The sequence below is a fragment of the Metopolophium dirhodum genome, chromosome 6 (assembly GCF_019925205.1).
Source record: "Metopolophium dirhodum isolate CAU chromosome 6, ASM1992520v1, whole genome shotgun sequence".
NCBI classification, from domain to species: Eukaryota; Metazoa; Arthropoda; class Insecta; order Hemiptera; family Aphididae; genus Metopolophium; species Metopolophium dirhodum.
In genome coordinates this window covers 18723357-18736368 of record NC_083565.1, presented here as the reverse complement: position 1 = coordinate 18736368, position 13012 = coordinate 18723357, and the positions used below count along the sequence as shown (strand labels likewise).

The 13012-nt window shown below is 26.7% G+C and overlaps 1 protein-coding gene across 7 annotated transcripts in view; it reads right to left on the bottom strand.

The window, feature by feature from the left end:
- LOC132946784 (muscarinic acetylcholine receptor M3) overlaps positions 1 to 13012 on the bottom strand; it is a 91603-nt gene that overhangs the window by 61182 nt on the left and 17409 nt on the right. For 4 of the 7 annotated variants that reach the window (XM_061016861.1, XM_061016862.1, XM_061016857.1 and 1 more), the window contains exon 2: positions 4318 to 4376. The exons of 1 other annotated variant lie outside the window; for it this stretch is intronic. The gene's annotated coding sequence lies outside the window, so the exon portion shown is untranslated. The remainder of the gene's footprint in view (positions 1 to 4317; positions 4377 to 13012) is intronic. 2 more of the 7 variants (XM_061016859.1, XM_061016860.1) reach the window with 1 other exon arrangement.

Below are 13012 nucleotides of genomic sequence, written 5' to 3'. Positions count from 1 at the left end.
TATAGAAGCATAAACTATTTACTTTATGTATTAATATTTTATAATCAAACATTAGATGCGTATCGCTGTTTTATATTGTAGATATATATGTATATATTACTATAGATCAGAGCGAGAATGAATATCTTGAAAATATTAATTGGTTATTATACGGATTTATACAATTAACTTGACTTAACAACCTTATTGCATGGCTTATTAAAGTACCGATTTTGATTTAAACTTAATTGTTTAATTGAGAAATATTGTAAACCGAGTAAGTATATGAATTAATATCTTATCTTAATAATAATTTTTTATGTGATATTTAGTTTATGATATTATTTAATAAATAATTTAAAATGTTTATATTGATATCTAAATTTATAAATGTGTGGAACTTGTATTTATTTATTATGGACGTATTACAGGAATTTAAGAGTTTTCAAGATAAATATAATATATAAATGGTAAATATATATAATATATATATTATTAAGTTGAGCTGATCACTTTTGGACAAATCATATATGATGCATTTTTATGCCATGATTAGCAGTCACGTTAAAAATAATTGAATATATAGATGCAGTCCGACGAAATAATTATGTTTTCAACGCTGTATTATTAAGTTGACCACATTTTTTTAAAATCAGAATTAATCATTTTACAAGTTATACCTACCTAATATTATAGATATACATTTTTCGATAACCTATAATTGATGTATAATAAACTAATAACTATTATAAAAAGTATGTTGTACATTTGTACAATTTGTAGGTATTTATTATTATTATGTACTATTATTAAAATGTATAAAAAATTAACACTTGCGTAGTGTATAATGTAGTCAATATTTTAGTCATAATATACCGACGAGTATAATATATTATTATGTGAGAAATAATAACACGTATTTGACGTTTTTTTTTTATAAATATCCAACAATAATTCATATGTGAGTTTATTATGTCTCATAAATATTTAGTTATAATAGGTAGTTAACACGGAACTAGACTTTCGATTGGCTGTAATAATATATAATAAAACCAAATATCACTGTCGGGTAGAAACATAAGCAAACAATATAAAATTAAAATAGTCTAAGATACACGGTGGACCGCTTAATGGAATTTTTTTTTATTGTTTTTCATTTGAAATTAAATTGGCAGTTCACTCAATACGAACAATGTTAAACCGGCGCAGTACACCACCAGCTTTCACTAATCGGAATGGAGTTTTAAGAAAAGCGTGTTTTCTGTAAAAAAAAAGTCTGCCTAGCAGTGTATCTCGATTTGCGTTTGGTGTGAGATGCAATTTGTGTTTTATGTCTGCGAACAAAAATATTTGTTCGTGTGCATACAGTGCGATGCGTAAACGTTGTACGCGTCCTATAAACGACGAACGGGTAGGAATAATAATGATGCCGTCGCCGAAAGTGTTTATTATTGGTAGACATCGTGGCGTCGGAGAAAAATGTAGGGTTGGATAATGGGGCACGCCGAGTGAAGGAGAGGAAAATAAATGCACGCCCGTAGTTTTGGTGTGTAATCCGAGGATTAAGGTGGAAACGTGGACCAACGGCTGCCAAGATGCCAATAAAAACGAGTACCTAGAAAAAAAAAAAACAAAAAAATTTCGAAAAGAGAGAAAATATAGAAAATAGAACGCCGCTGAAAATAACATAATACCGTATACAGATAGGGTCAGTAATAATAATAATAATAACAACAACAATATATCATATTCTAAAATCTCCAGGCGATTCACTCGTTACGCGTTTTTTTCGCGTGTAAAAACAGCATATTACTATTCAAATTCATCCCTAGGAAAAAAACCGGTGTTTCCGAGAATAGGTTCCCATGTCCAAAAATCGATATCAGAATTATTGGTTTCCAATATTTTATGATAATGTCAACGTTCGAATTGGTCAGGCGAGGTTCCGTTGAGTTTTGCAGCAACTCGTATAATTCCGCACACCCAAAACCTTTTTTAGTCGGTAGACATATTTTTCAAAAGCAGTTTGAACCGAAGCAAACAATTTTTCATAATGCAAACTTCAGAAAGTAACGGACACGAAGAATACATTAAAGAAGAAACGGTTAAAAGGCGTCGGTACAAAATACAAAGGATTGACATTTTTAATTCTTTTAAATTGAAACGTTTTAATTCGACAAGTGAGAGAGAATAAATAGTGTCCTGTAATAATAATTCTGCAGTGGAATCTGCCAAAGACGATGATGATGTTATTGTAGGAGACCGATTCAGACGTATAATTTTTTAGAATAAATTCTAGATGCCAATGGGGATGACGTTTCGATACCGCAACTCGAAGGCGAAAAAAAATCATTTCCTTCGCGTTATTATTCGTCGTTCGTGTCTGTTTCCGCATCGCCGATCCATCGTTCGACCGTTCAATCAATCACATAACACAATTTATTATTATAATATTATAATATTATTATTATTCTACACTTTCCGCAGCGGAAATGACGTAGCGCGAACGTACGACGAAACGTTCGACGTAAACGACTTTACTAGGGTAAAATATTAATATACATAAGTAGGTATACCTATGAGTTTTCCGTGCTGTGAGTGTGTTGATTCGCTGTCGTCTTCGTCTACTTCATTATAACAACGCATAATAATAATAATAATAATAATAATAATATTATTATTATTATCTCGTGATTTATGAACTACACCCCGCGAGTCCAAATTCATAACGCGTTTACTCGTTATACGCACACAACACAATACGAGCACTATCGCTGCTAAGGTCGTCACGTACCTATATAATACGCACAATATTATGTATTATGTGCCTACCGAATCGTGATACTTCGAGGGGGTGGGGGGCTGCTAACAGTAATATTTTGTGAATATCATAATACAACATTATAAGCGTTGTGATATTATAATAAACCAGGCAGTTATTTTACGTCATTGTTTACACGCGTCGCGCACTCGTGCATACGTGTATTTTATTTCCTTCTGGCATTTCGACTTGCATCTTGATTTAACACGTTTTTAAACTAGACGTAGTTTTAAACTCGGTCGACCGACGGAGAAAAACCTACTATACACATTTTTTGCAAACACTCAATTACGCGTAGGTATATATAGTCGATTCAGCCGTGCGTCGAATTACCAACACATATTTTAAGTACCTAGGCAGGTAGGTGCAACGAAACGTATACAAAAATGAACAACTTTTTATGTCACTTATTTCTCTATAAAATATTAATCGATGATTTAATAGGTTTACAACTCCATATAGAGTAATGTTGTCCATCTATTTTCTTTTCAAAATTACATGTGACTAGGTACATGGTGTTGTAAGTCAAATATTAGTAGCAATTTATTTGTCATGTTGGGGAATAACAGTCATGGGAAGTTTTATCATATGTCAAAAGAAGCATCTTGAACAAATGAACTTAGTGAGACGTGGTAAAATAAATTAAATAAACTTAGTAATTGTTACTTGTCAGACTAAATTATAAGTTGAGTTATTTCAATAAATTGAACTTAAAATATTAATCAAGTCATACTAGTAACATGTGAGGGAATAACGTATATGAAAATAATTCACTCCAACATAATGTGGACTCAAAATATTATCGTTAAGAACTTAAATTTTCTTTATTCAATACTTCTTTATTAATACTACATCAAATTTTCTCAATTCGATGGAATATATTTTGTACCTATACTATTGACGATTCATGTTTATATTATGATGTTCATGATTTAATATTGTTTGAAAACGATTTGATATCCGATTTGTAAACATTAAAATACAATTTATGTACACCTCTGAATCACTATATTATTATTTGAATGGTGGTTTAGATAAATAGTTTTTTTTTATATTTTTATATCGGAGGGAAAGCAAATAGAGGAATAATGTTAAACGCCCATGTATGAAAATCGATATTTGTTTTTAGGTTTAATATATAGTGTTGATTTAATCTACAAAATGTATAGAAATTATATTTCATACCCTCGTGTTATATGTGTTATGGCCGGAAAATGCCAACCTTACTGATATAGTTACTACACTATATAAGAGATAATGCTGCTGTTCATTACCATACTCAATGAACCGTTTTATGTTGGCTGAGCATGTTGCAAGAGAACTGTGAAATGAAGGGAGGACAAGCATCAGGGGTAAGTGTATGTGAAATCAATACGACTGACCAAGTTCGACCCTGTAAACCGCAGTTTCCGTGTTAAAATGTTAACTTTATCCAAATGAGTTTGATTTATCACGAGAAAAAGCAATATACGAGCATACATGCACAAAGTCCATTACTTAAAATAATGTATACATACATACTCATGTCGCATGAACCACTGCCCAAAATTGATTTTGGAAATTACATTGTTCTTGTCTATAACAAAAAAAAAAAAAAATATGAAAAATATGTTACATAAGTGTAATCACGAAATTATTCGATTTTTTTATGGTTAAATTATTTCCTGTTATAGTAATTATTCTTTACAATTTTACAATAGGTTCAATTTAAATAAGTAGTTTCCAATATTGCATATTATATGTAATAAATACAGAATGTCTAACGCAAATCATTATGACGCTAATAGTTGTATCCGTTAAAATCGTTCAATTGCAAAAATGTTCATAAGAATCGAATTGAATTTATTAATTAAATACAACTTTTAACGAAAAACAAACATTCTGAGTCCGATAGAAAACATAATATATCTACTCATGCGTGTATTGTTTCCAAATAATAAATTCATTTTAAACCCATTAATCATATTTTATTTGATTCGTATTTTGATGGATGAAATAATTATTAGTTTCTTTAACATTAATTGAGTAATATAAATAAAAAAAATTAAAAATTCCAAGCATATGAAATATAAACTATAAAATATTAGGTATTTAGAATTGTTACTATATCTTAAATATTATTTGATCCATCCTGAATCTAAAAAAATAACTTATTTAAATCCACACGAGTATACCGGCTTTAGAATAATTAATTTGAATGTGTATAATTGATGTAGCATGATTTTCCATTATACCTATATATCAATTTATTTTCAGATCTCTACTACACTAGCAATTATTGGCTCACAGCGATTAAAAAAACCATATATTAATTAAATTACATAGTATTGCATAATATTATTATGTATCAAGTGTGGCCAAACCGGGGGTTCATAACATTTTTACTAACATAATTACAGGCATTATTCCTTTTCATACTCTTCACAATATTTTTCATTATAATGAGCGGCTAGCGACCATTTTATCGCGGGACACCCATGTGATATATATATGAACAATATATTATACACAATTCACCTACCCAATAAAACAATTTATCGTATGCCAAAATTATCTGAAGTGCAGAATGTTGCAGTTTATATGTGCCTATTTGTTAAATCCAAACGAGCGAGTGGCGTTTTATTAGATTATTTCAATCGGTGTGTAATTATTACAATATATGATGTGTAATACACCTAAACTAAAATATGTCCAATTCATTACAATGTTATTCACTAGAAATACTAAAGAGTATACTTGCATAATGTATACGTTTGCTAAAGTATTTTCGATACGTTGATTGGTGAATGCGTGAATAGTAAACTTGAACCAATCAAAATACATAATGTTCGTTCATTTATCAAAATGGTTTATTCAATTCTCGTACAGTCAAATTCTCGTATAATTTTAAATACAAATTGAATGAAGTGAAATTATCACTACAAAGTTACGTTATAGTTAAACAGTATGTTTAGTTCAATCTCTGGAAAATAAAACCTCAACACAAAAAGCAAACATAGTTAGCAGCCCAAAAATAAGGTTCTTATTTACGAATATGATGTTATTTTATGTTTTATAAAGTTAAAAATAGTGTTCTTTGAATTTTAATGATAAGAACCAGCAAAGTTATATGGTACACCGTGCCTGTTGGCCGTTAGGCAAGCTTGGGATTTGTGTTTTGTGCGAAATGAAACATTTTGAGCAATGACATAAAATTTGGTTATATTCTTTTTTTAAATTTATTTATTCAAGTTTTTAAATATTATACAGGGTATCCCATGAGAATTTTCTAATTTAAAAAGTTTGTTATAATAATTATCTCCCCGTTTTATATTAGTACGTTTTTGGAGAAAATCTTGTGTGGGGAACATTTAAAAATAAAAATAGAGGAATTCACATTTTTATGAACACAACAAAAATATAATGTGAAAAGTAAATAAAAATTAACTGAAGTACCTACCAACGTACAATTTATGCCTAATACTCTTAAACGATTTTAATACATTAATATCGTATATTCGTATGTGAATAATAAAGTTTTAACATTTTAAACACATTGATAATTCAATTTTAAAACGTACATACCGTCCTTGATGATAAAATTATAAATTACCCAGCACAAACGCGCATGGTACATGTATCTATTCGTGTAATGATTTATTTATGAAATGTCTGAAATTTATAGTAGTCTATTTTCTTACTAAATGTTTAATATACAACGATTTCCAGAACATACCATCCTATAATAGCCTATATATTATGAATATATATTATATTAATAACCACTTTGGTGCCATATACTCTCTTCGTCCTTACCTAACCGATATCAGAATTTATGTGTGTTCGCCATTTGTTTGAAATCGTACGTGCCCGAAGGCCATATTATTTACTCCTAAGGGCTGAAGCGCGATATTTAGCTCAGTTGTTAGTTATAGCTTTCGCGGAAAATAGGACCACAAGTAAATAAATAAAAAAGTTCAATATTATATTGTTATGAAAGCCACGATAGAAAATAATATATCACCGTTTTTGAGTGATGTATTGTTAAACTAGATTCGTTATAATACATTGTATTGAACCATTGCTCATAATTATTATTATTTACCTTTAATATTATGTTTATTTTTATTAATTCGGCTGAATATTAATTATATTCATTTGTTAAAAAAAGAAATAAAAATATTCAAAACAGTAAACATTCTCATTAAGTTTCATATTCAAACCTTTAACTTTCATTAATTAAAAGATAGAATAGTTAGTTGTTAGTTAGCACTTTTTCTGAGATATCTTCTCGTCTCGAAATTTTCAATGATTTTCAAGAATATGCTTCTAGATATTTCAATACAATGGAAAATCTATTTTATGATTTAATAAAATAAAATTTAAAATCAGATTAAAGTATATGATAAAATTGAATAAGGTTCACGTTTAACTGTCTACCTCATATTATCAAATAAAATAGTTTTAAAATTTAAAAATTAAAATTTTTTTTTTAAATGTTTACAAAAATAATAAACATTATGGCTTTAAATTCAATAAAAAATTAATAATTTAACAATAAAATTTGTAGTTTTTGAAATTATAGTATTAATCAATTTTGTTATGACTGGTTATAAACTTATAACACGTCACATCGAATTGTATCAAATAGTTAATAGCTAGTTGTTTTATAGACGCATAGTTTCTATAATATGATACTACAGTTATAAAAATGTAAAGGCTGGTTTGAAATGTGCTTTTCATGGCCATTACAAAGAACATGAAAATATTTCATTGATTTATTTTTATAGGGTATAGGTACATAGCCTATATGGTATATATTTTTAAAACTAAAACATTATAGTAGTACCTATGTGAATACAATATAAATTATATTGCTCTCATTACTTCATTTTATATTATTTTAACTTGCAGGTTGAACCAGTTTTTTAATTTGTGTAGCATTTTATTTGCATAACGATATATCCATATTATATACATAAAATTAAAGTTTTGATTAGTTTTATTTTAAATTTCAACATAAATTATTATAAATGCACTTGTAAATCACAGGTATAGAGTAAATACAAGTCTAGGTGTATTTAAATTTATATTTTGACACATAATTATGAAAGTTTGGGTTAACATTTAAAATAAAAAAATCGAGCTTCTTTTTTTCTATTTAATTATATTATCGTGTTAGTCAAATGTTGATCGTTTGATGAAGAATAAGAAAAAAATAAAATAAAATATATACAATCCAAATAATTTGGAATAACTGGCCTGAATTTAAGATCAATCGTCGACCTTTTTTTCGTTCATTCTCTTCAAGCTTACACGATTTAACCAATAAATTGAAAAAAAAAAGAAGAACTCTAACGTTAAATTATAATGCATATTTAAAACAAACATGTAATTCATCACTGTTCAAATATATTATATTTTACACTTTAAGGAGTATTAATGTTCTAGAGTAAATTATTTGATAAATCTTGACACTGCATCTACTGAAATTTTATAAAATTGAAAATACTTGGTGTTTTTATACATTATTAAAGCATTTACGATTGCTATTTTCAGAAATTCATTGGACTTTTAAACGAGTTTCACATTTTGATACGTAAATAAAGTTAAAAAAAAATTTTGTTAGATGTACGTATAAGTTCAACATTTGTAATATGGTCATGGAAAGAAAACTTTATAACGAATTTAGATAAAAAAAAGAGTTAGGTACCTGGAACTTTTCGCAACTATGTTTCATTGAACTTATTTATAAAAATATTTGTAAGTGTTTATAAGAATTAATTTAATTTTTTTTTTTTGGTTTACGAAAATATTTAATGTTCTAGCAATTTAAATTGGTTTAAACTTACTTGGTAGGTTCGGTTTGATATACAATTAATATTGTTCTTATATTGATAATTTATTTAATAATTTACAATAAAAAAACATTTATTTAAATAAAATGCAACATATAAATTAATATTTTAGGCTAAATATTATGTATCTATTCAAACTATTTCAACTGAATTTTTTCCAAAAAATTATAAATCGATGAAAATTTTAATTGCATGTCATCTAATAATTTTATAATATTATTAGAAAAATGTTGTATTGTACAGTGCTAAGATAATAATGAAATTTTCAGAAATACGGGATCAAATTAAGGTTAGTGAATTTTGTGTAATAAAAAACAACATAAAATAATTAAAATACACAGTATTACGTGACTTAAGTACTTAAGTATTTAATATATGTTAAATATGTAATAAAAAATAAACATATCAACGATTTCTTAACTGGATTACTATGAGTAGGTACTTTAAGTTTTAGCAAGTATGTTCTCAATAGTTAGTTTATAGCTTATTAAAACGTATAATTAGTATAAATATTAAATATAATATTTAACTTCTTAGGATACACTTAAATTCCACGAATTATGTATTTTAATTTACATAAGTATCTAATAATAATATAGTTATATGTATAGGTAGTAACTATGTGAAATTCTTAGCTATCAACATACTTAAAATTAAATTTTAACTTTTAACCCGTTTAATATAAGTAGGTATCTTATTGTTTTTGTTATATAATACAATTAATTAAGATTTAGGTTTATTTAGGTTATAAATTGTACTGAAGAATATTATAATATATCAAACAATAAAATCTTTGATTTATTCTTCATTTAAGTTTACTAGGTAGTTAATTATAACCTTTCCGTTTCCCTAAGCTTTATCAGAAACTATAATTTATCAATACTAAATAAAAGTAACTTTTAAAAATACTCCAACAAGAAGAGTAAATTAGTGTTTAATTTTAAGGGTTTTAATGTCAGTGCAAATTATTCAGTGAAATAAATAATAACGTACTTATAAGTATATATAATTTTATAAGAATATATGAAAACTTTAATGACATTTAAGTTTATTCATCTTGCAAAATTAATTGAGATGTATCAACAATTTTCTAACTTCCTTAAGAAAATTTAGAATTTTTAGTTATCACATTCATAAGTTTGCGTAAACCTATAACGATACACAATTTGCATACCTCAAATTTATATTTTAACATAATATAATTACGTATATTATTGTTGGTTTAAGTTTTTAAAATTTAGTGATAGGTAAATGTAAAATTCGAATAAGTGTAAGACGATACACATTAATTGTGCACCAAAGTGGATCATTTTAAAACTTGTATTATCAGACTTTTGCTGACTTTCCCTGGGAATAATCTATGTAACGTTTCAACGTTTGCCAACTAAAAGTTTTATAATTTCTTATCTGCGTATTTTCATTTTAATTGACAGTATGATTTATTTGAAAATGAATTATTTTAGTCCCAATGAATGATCACAACAACTTGTTAAAAATGTTTTTTCTCGTATATTTGTAAAAAAAAAAAAAACGATAACGAGTTTTATTTCGCTTTTATTATTACGAATATATCCTGTGTTAATTCAGTATAATATGCTATAGAAATAACAATATGAGTGATGTAAAAACTATCCAATAAATAAATTAGCAATTGTATAATACATTATATTATATATTTGTCGTTTTAATATTCTAGAATTAGAATTAATTAATATTATTGCTACATATAATAATATGTTATTATGTTCATGATTCAAGCCACTATAATGCCGTTTGGTTATGAAACACGTTCAAAAATAATATTAATGATATTCAAGATTATAATAATATATAATATCGTACCTATATTTAATTTCCATGACGATGAATTTTTATTTTAAATGTCACAATATAGTTGAATGACTTGTCAGCGTTTGATCATGATTTCAAACATAAAAACAAAGTCCATGCTCATCATTGATTAACATTTTTATATTTAAGAAAAATGATTGCATAAAAAAATCGGAAATAAGTAATTAAATTTAAATGCACAAAATATAATTTTCTGATTTAAATATAGGTAATATAGCTATGAATTGGATTTCTAAGTGGACAATCTGTCGAATAATAAATATTACTATTCTATAATGTATTATTATGTGGTATATATAGTATATACTCATAAGTTTATTATGAATATGTTATCGTTTTTTTAAAATACTAAATACCGTCTAGTAAAACATACATTATATAATATATTATATATTGTACCATGCATGAGTCTACACTTGCGTTTAAATAAATAAATAATAATAATTAGTTGTTGGTTTTCAGTTTTTTGTTTTTAAATGTTTTTACAAATTCAAGTATTTACAAGTATTATAATTAGTGTCATCATATACTTACCTTTTTAAATAATTATTATTGCACATTTACTCGATGAAACGGTGCTCTAATTGAGCAATAATATATGCCTTCTTGTGAAACATACAAAAACTCTTTCATATGTCTACCATTCACAACTTAAATTTAATAGTTTTTATGAGCATAATATATATTTTATGAAATAATTATAATACAACTATAACGTATAACATTATGGCTTAAGAGTTAAGATATTAATTAAAATGCATGTAAATGTTTTATTATAAATTACTTATTATTTCATGTTAACGGCTGACAAATAACTTATCAATGTCAAATTGTTTAAATGTATGCCTACACTTTTAGATTGCATGAATATTTTGAAAAGGGTTCACATTAAAAATAACAACTTTCATAAACTATGATAAACATTTATAAATATTGATTAATCATGTAGATGGTAATATTACATTTTTCTCGTAAACAGGTGTAAACGATACATTTAGGCGTAAGTGTTTAAAGTTTAAACATCAGATATTAAGTTGGTAAAAAATCCCACAGTATTATTAAGAATTCTGACCTAGTTTTGCTACGAATATTTTCTAGAGCTTTATTCCTCTCAGCCCGACTTAAGTTTCTTTTTATCTATGGTTTCTTATCTGTTTTTGAGCCCCACGGGATCATTTTTACTTTATACGAAAAAGGGAAACTTGAAACTTCACCATACGCGTAATTGCCAAAGTTCATGAGACATGATAATATACAGGGAGTCCAGAATTTGATATCATTTAAAATGGTATTCATTTTTTACTCTATTTAGTATGGTAATAATTACATACAAAAATTTATATAATTTAAGATTCTTTGTGCAAGTCAGCTATCGGTTCTGAATTTATGTGTGCATTTAATTAGGGGTTTTCCGAAACACATTTTTTTGGCAGTAAAAATGATTTAAAAATATTATAATAAAAAATTGGACCTCCGAAGAAAGTATTAGAAACAACCTTTACTCTCACCCATTTTTATTTTTTACATAGGTAATGTTAAACATTTTTACAATAGGTAACGAATTATTATTCATCGGTAAATTATTGAGCGTTACTGAAAACTGTTTTTACACTTTTGTACGATACGAATATTAACGAGTGAACTCAAATGCCTAAATCGATTTTCAGACAGTATTTTCGACTGAGGGTATAATAATTTGACAGCTATAATATTTATTATACTTCCATAATACTAAATTTTTTGATTGAATTAATGTTGTTAAATGTTTATTATAATGTAATTATTGCTTTGTGGATTTGTCTATTTATTTGTTGTAACCGGGGAAGTAACATCATTATTTTGCATCTGTAACAGTATGTTGATGATATTCATGTCGACGGCGTCATTAAACCCGTATACGAGAACGCAACAGAGTGATTTCGAATTCTCAGTGTCTTATATAGTATACGAACTTGGTGGTAAAACAACTTATGGTACCATAGAATTTCTGAATAGATTATTTTGAAAATAGTTCGTACATTCAAACTATACTGACAGCAGGTATACCGATTTGTTTCCTTGTGCCATAAATAGGTACTCCACTCCTAACGATGGAACGTATTATTAGACATCACGAAATCCATTAATAATATAATAAAAGCTTATAATCACATTGAAATAGAATTAGTGTAAGTTGTTGGAACTGTGTATAGTCTGTAAAGTTTTTGTTCATGGTATGCATACAGTCTATAATATTATATAAGTTAACTAATATTGAAATTGGATTATTTTACCTATGCATATCCCAAGTGTAAGCCACTGAAAGCCTTCTTCTTCATTCAAGTGGGCCAAATTATGAATTCCTCTTAACGTTTTCGTTCGAGTGCCTATCTTTAAATTTGAAACAAATTACATTTGTGTCGAAATACAATATGCATATCTTTGGTTATGAGTTATCAATGTTTTAAAATATACACAAACAGATAAAACATATTCGTATTTTTAATTTAAAAATAATAATAATAATAATATTATACTATTGTTT